General features: G+C 39.5%; 1 non-coding gene across 1 annotated transcript; it reads right to left on the bottom strand.

Moving 5' to 3' along the window:
- Positions 1-572: 572 nt before the first annotated feature.
- Positions 573-644, bottom strand: trnaa-cgc. The gene has a single exon. It is a non-coding gene; the product is annotated as a tRNA-Ala (tRNA).
- Between the last annotated feature and the right edge of the window lie 6078 nt (positions 645-6722).

The following is a 6722-nucleotide window of genomic DNA, read 5'->3' as shown; positions in this document are numbered from 1 at the left end:
GACACCCAGCTGGATTCATCCCTCCCGCCTTCCCTGCACAAACCTGTTCATCCTTCCTGATGAAATTAATAAAGCTTGTTCGTGCGCTGATTATTGAACCGTGTCCTTTGTTTAATAGACACGATGGCATCGTGTTCGCACGCTAAGACGGCATTCTTCATCGAAGCATTTTCAATTTCCATCAGCCAAGGATCAATTTACTCCTTCCCTTTGTTCCTGCTCCTTGTTCCACCCTCACTCTCTTTGCACACTTATTCTCATTTTGCAAATTTGGCATGGACAATAGAGATCAGTAGATAGTAACAGATAACATAATCAGAGAATATGATGAGAGGACTTTGCATGTGACCCATGTTTCACACTCATTTATCACAAATTTCAGATGAAAGGACAGGTAAGTCAATTAAATGCTCATATATTGCAAACAAAAGAGGTTTTATTTAGCAGAGGAGAGCCGCTACTGCTGCTGCTGCTGCTTTGTCGTTCATCCCTTCATCAGGAATTATTGCCTATTCTGGTAAACACTGTGTGCCATTTGTTGTTATATAAGCTGACTTAGATAAGATAAGAAATGGAGATGCTGGGGATTGAACCCAGGACCTCATACATGCGAAGCACACGCTCTACCACTGAGCTACATCCCCCTCTGCATGCTTTGGTATTGATGTCAGAGTGAGAGAGGGAGAGAGGCTGGTTTAAACTAAGCAAGCTTAAACACTAATTCACTAAAACACATTGTGCTTTAAATCTTTCAGTATTTCAAACTGACATTTCTTGTATTTACAGTCTTTTTGATGGCTCATTACCATGCACACAGTGCACATTACAGCCACTACTGTAAATCAGCAGAATAGCCTTAAAACAAAGCATGCAAATTCGTGTGGATCTGCAGAGTGCAGATAAGATGTTGACGCACTTGATCACAGCTCTACCAGTGATCAAAAATATCACTGGACAGCTTTAAGTGTTTGACAGAAGATAGTAATTTGCTTTAAAGTGATATGTTTGGTTCTGTATTTGAGTGTGGAGTCACTGAAAAGGTCATATCTGCAACAATTTTGTAAGTCTTTCCATGTTTTAAAAGTTAAATGAGCACAAAACACAGTTAGAGTCACTTTTACGGCATCGTGATCAAATATACTGTTTGAGTGCAGCGCATCTACTTCATTTTCCAGCTCACATTTAAAGGCTGTTACAGTTAAATGAATTTGAATGTTACAGTAAATGGAGACTCACTCATCGCTCATTCATTCAGCATGAAAAAGCCTATTTAAAGCGACCGGCGTGTTTTTTCCTGCTAGTAATGACATTTCATTTAAAAATCACTCATTTGGCCCCAAAAGAATCGCAGATATGAGCGATATGTGACATAAACTTTTAACATGATGTATGTTCAACATATCAGACTGAGGATTTATGTAACTGCAGACACATAAAGCCAAAGAATTATTTCATCAGCGATCCACACTGCAATATAAACTGTGTAATCAGCCACTGAATCAGCTGAATGAAATAATCTGCTTCCACTACATAATCACCATCTCTCATCCTTTCAGTCCTGGCTGCGGTGTAATTATTTGAATGTGATCTTACAGAGTCTGACAGGAATGTAATTTTTCCTGTAAATGAGGGTGAAAAGCTTATAATGCAGTCATCTTACTTTTCAGCATATTTGCAGAGGATGGATTTAAGTGAATTGAGCCAAAGAAGAGGTTATTTTTATTTCCCAGACAGTTTTTAAGCAGATCTAATTTGGCACAAGAAAGTTGTATAAACTGAAAGTCAGACTCTTTTATCTTTTAAGTTGTCATATTTAGAATAACTGCATTAACATTGTCATTGGATTCCCCCGCTCAGCCCCTCTTCCCTATTACCTGCAGTATGTAAATTTGCACCAACGGTCAACATTTTTCTACCTCTAACCAAACTTCCTTCCTTATATTTCTGCAGTAGAAGTTTCATCAGCTTTCCAAATGATTGTTCCACCTTGATGTGAAATTTCAGGAACTAATTTCTTCCGATGACTCCAACACCATGTGAATGCACTTAAGATTAAGGTGGAAACAGAAATTTTTCACCTATTCCCGAATGTAAACAAGCAGCCATGTGGCGGCTCTGTGCAGCTGTGCATAAGCAGGACGGTAATTAAGTCAAATGCTGCAGCCAGGCACTGCTCATTTTAGCTGCTTTAATTATTTTGTTACCTTATTTAACATTTTACACTGTACCCAGAGCTGAATGCATTAGGAATGTTGTACAGAGTGTGTAATGCGCTGAGTTCTGGGTACAGTATAAAAATAGGCTCAGCACTAAAGCTGGACTCTGTACAGTTTTATAGATCTGACTCCAGCACAGCCAGAGCTTTCCTCAAACAATGAATGCTTTGACACAGAAAGGACTTGAGCAATGCAACTCTGAAATGGGAATATTCCACATCTGCTAGGACCCACATTGCAGCGTAGTTATAAAGCCGACAGAGGCAACCAGAGCCAGTCAAAAGCTGTGGCAACGTTTACTGTAAAGGATTTAAAATCTCTGCGCTATCAGCCACCCACAGCAGTTTATCTTCCGGCACTGGGGACTCCACTTACAAGGGTGCTTCTGCAATAAAAAAAAAATCTACTGTGAAATCTACCATAGTGACGTAACTTGAATGTCATTCCTCTTTAAAATGTACATTTATTCATACTGTAAAATGTGTAGACATTATAACTGCAGCTAACGATGCCCAGTGCACCCACTCCCTCACTCTTTTGGGTTAAGACTACTTTAGCTGGCTGGGTGAGAATCAAAACATGTTAAGAACAGCTTAGCGCAGAAAGGCTATGTCTTATCGTTCCAGAGGTCACTTTTTTATCACGAACAAACAATGACCCCAGTACATGTCTACAAGTAAACTAATGACAAAAACACAAACTTCACACTCATTTTGTGGTGAAATTCTGAAGCAAGGGGTGGTGGCAAGGTTAGCGTTTGATTTTCAAAAAGCTTTGGATATAATTCAAAGCAGTCATGTGGAAGTTGACTAGAAGCATTAGCATTTCCTTAAAAGGTAGTTTGTAGCGTACTATAAGAGGTGCAACAGTGGTACTTGTTATGAGAGTAACAAAAAATGTAACAACATCAATGGAAAATGGCTTTTTTGTACCTCAGTGAATAAGAAGTTATTGTAGTTAATGCTGTTAATAGATTCTTACAACTTGCAAGTAATTCTAGAGACAGATACATGCATTGCTAAATTAAATTATTTATAAAGACATCTGTTGGCTGCCTCACCTGTAGATTAGATGTTTCACAACCTGAGCAGCTATAAACACCAACACAAACGTTTGGTTCCTCTTCCTCTGCACCCCCACATTCAAAATCTTGTATTTCACATTTATACGCTGTGGATCACAGAGTTCTTTTTTTCCCCCTTTTTTTACACTAGTCATGTATTAATGTCACAGCGAGCCAAGGAGCTTCACTTTGTACCAAGCACTTGTTTCTTCAATTGGATCTCAGCGGGGTGGAGGGGTACAATGTCGTCTTCGCCCCGGGCTCTCTCCTACTCTCTCCTCTTCTCCACACAGTTGGAGTGGGTTAACAGGATTAAGGGGACGTGCATCGTGTTGGGTGGAGCGCTGAATATACTGGAAGTGCCTCCATCATGGTATGCAGTGGGACAATGCTCGGAGAAATCATCATGTAGCATATTTAGGTCAGATTCAAAAGAATGTATACATTAAACATACGCAATACTCCCTGGGGACAATAAAGTCTTAAGACTGAGTGATAGCCACCTAGCTAGCTAGCTAGATAGGGAGATAGATAGATAGACTGAGGTGGTTCTGTCAGGGGCTATTCATCTTTAGATCAGCATAATGCTGTGTACATAAGGGAGCTGATGTTGGGGTAATCTACTTAATCCGACTGGGGGTTGAGTCATCTTCACAGGCTCAATAATTGATAGCACCATCTGCTGTTGAATCAATCTACCACAATGTCATATGTATGGAATTAGGTTAGTGCAGTGCAGGGTAATTATATTTTATCTTTCCCATCAGGGAAATGATACTGTATAATTATATTTCAAAATGTTCTTTCATCATACTCACAGTAAAATGAATGCGCAAAAACAGTTCTTTGGGTTGATCGATGTACCTGCTCCAGAGCAGATCACATGAACTCATAAAGTAGTATAACATGTTACAAATTTTTAATTCCATTTAATTTAATCATTGTTATTTTTCCCACAGAACTAAACTTAATGGAGATTGTTATATTTTTCAAATAATTAATCTGTTTTTACATAACATTAAGCTAACCATTTATTCTTTTTTTTAGCTACCAGTCAGGTATTGCTTGAATGGGAAATAAAAGCTCCAGTTCAGAGCAGAAAACAATCCCATCCTGCGGTTGTTTCAGGTGCTAACGCTTCAAATGTTAAGAAATGGAGGGTTTGAGTTAACTGAAATGATGTGTTTGGGATGTTCTTTGTGCAATTTTCTTTTCTGGTCAGCTGATCAGGTTTTGTCTATATTTATCTTCATATTAGACTGGCTAAACTGTGACACCATGAGTGCAGTGGGTAGCTCTTTTAGCACTGTGAACAATTTCCCTGCCAGAGCTCTGTTCTGAAATGACCAGTGATCAGTTTCACAGTGAAGTAATCACTGATCTAAATACTGGTGTTTGATGAATATACATATATCAAAGTTATATTTTTTAACTCCATTGGAAGAATAAAAACCACTGATTGCTGTAATGCTTTGTCAGTGGTGGAGACAGTGCTAATCAGCATTTAGAATCTATGCTGTGTTTAATGCACACATCAGTGTACACAGAGGGTTTCATGATACCTTGCTTAAGTAATGACACAGTGTGCCTAAACTGTGTCATTAATCAGACAGTAATAACAGCCTCATTGGGTATCAGTAATGGGACATCGGAACAAGATCATCTCTAAGATGATCTCATATACTGAGCCAGCTGAATTTATTATAGAAAAAAAATCCAATCTGCTTCAAATGCAGGCCTGTTACACTCACTTGGGGGAAATAAAGACTCAGGTCACTATTTGAGGAAACATGTTCATGGGTCACAGTTGACTCAGTGGCTAATGCAGTAGGCGTACTGGGGCATCGCTGCCTGATTAGCAACCATTGCGTTCATTGATTAGATATATTGGCATTAAATCTAAGACATTAGCCTGAGATGAACAGCTGCGTGTTTCATTTACAAAGAGCTCTGTGGTTATTTCAAGGACGAGGTAAATGATTTTATTTCAGCTCAGTGGCTGTGCTACCTACATACTGGACACTCACTGAATAGCTGACATTATCCCTTTAATCCTAAGATTTAGGATGGTGTGTGTGTGTGTGTGTGTGTGTGTGTGTGTGTATGCGTACTCATTCATGTGTTTGCTGTTGCTAGATTGCGCTTGTGTATTGTCTATAAATAATGAATAAGTTAGCATTGTTTGAACATCTTCGACCCACAACACAGCGAAGGTTAGCGCACAGTTCTCCCAGCACACACACACACACACACACACACACAAAACCCCCAAACCTGCTAACATGTGCTAATGCTTCACTGATTAAGACGCTTTTATTAATGCTGAAAACAAGCACATGCACCATGTTTGTGATGGTGCAAGGCAGCTTTGATTTCTCTGCCAAGCATTGTGTTGCAACACCTCAGCTGCAGCCACAGGAGAACCATCTCGACATGTGTTTATGTTTCTTGGAAGCATCACGCATGTTGTGTTTATGACACCCTGGAAAGAAATAAAGGAACGGGGTGAAAGATTGATGATATAATACGTGAACGCTGAGAGCATTTCACGCACAAATTTAAGGACACCAGGCAGCTGAGAGTTAAACCTAATTACATTATATCCAATGTGACATGCATGTGGCATACCTGATTAATAACAGTTGAAGGCAAGATGAGGTGTGTAATCACTGCATTCTGAGATAAGTCTTCTCTGTGTGGAAGCAAATCTCTTCTCGCTCTTCCTGTTGACAAAAATGCACGCAAAACCAATTCCATTGGAAATCTGCTTTGGAAAATGTGTTTTCTGACTCGCAACTGCACATTTTTGATGAGCTCTTATCACTTAATCACTGCAACCAGTTAAGTCGTGTTTGATTTCCCTGTATCATCTCAACCTCACTGTTTGCTCAAAGATTGTGAGACGCTGACATTGCTCAAAGTTCGTCAGGTTCTTGCAACCCCTCTGGCTGCTGTGTGCATGACAGAGAAGTCAAGTTTGAGGAAAGTTGGATAAAGGATGGTGAAATCTTTCACCTTGGATTAAGTACAAGGTTTTTCAAGTAGCCACAACAGTTGATGTCGTATCATAGCAAGATTCTGTAAGGCTATGGGTGGACGCACTGGCAATAAAACCTCAGTGAAGTATGGATCTGACCCTGTGTTACGTCCTCTCAACAGGAAGCATCGATTGTTTTATGCCTGACCTTTATTTGGAGGGTGATAGTGGCTGATAGCTTGTCACTTTTCTGAGAAATTGTTGCTTAATGCAGAGTTTTAATGAGTTTTAATGAGTTCTAACTGAATACTACACAATTGTGCGATTCTTCAAGCAAGTGCACTCAATACTTTACTTTTCTGTGCTTGTGCTATAGCTGCAATCTCGTCTTCAGATGATTTAGACTCAGAGTGAACAAATCTGTTCTCACATGTGCGCAGCAGCCCTGAACTTTTCTTGCTATTAT

This window comes from Oreochromis aureus, linkage group 3 (genome assembly GCF_013358895.1).
Source record: "Oreochromis aureus strain Israel breed Guangdong linkage group 3, ZZ_aureus, whole genome shotgun sequence".
Lineage (NCBI taxonomy): Eukaryota > Metazoa > Chordata > Actinopteri > Cichliformes > Cichlidae > Oreochromis > Oreochromis aureus.
This window is presented reverse-complemented; position numbering and strand designations above follow the sequence as displayed.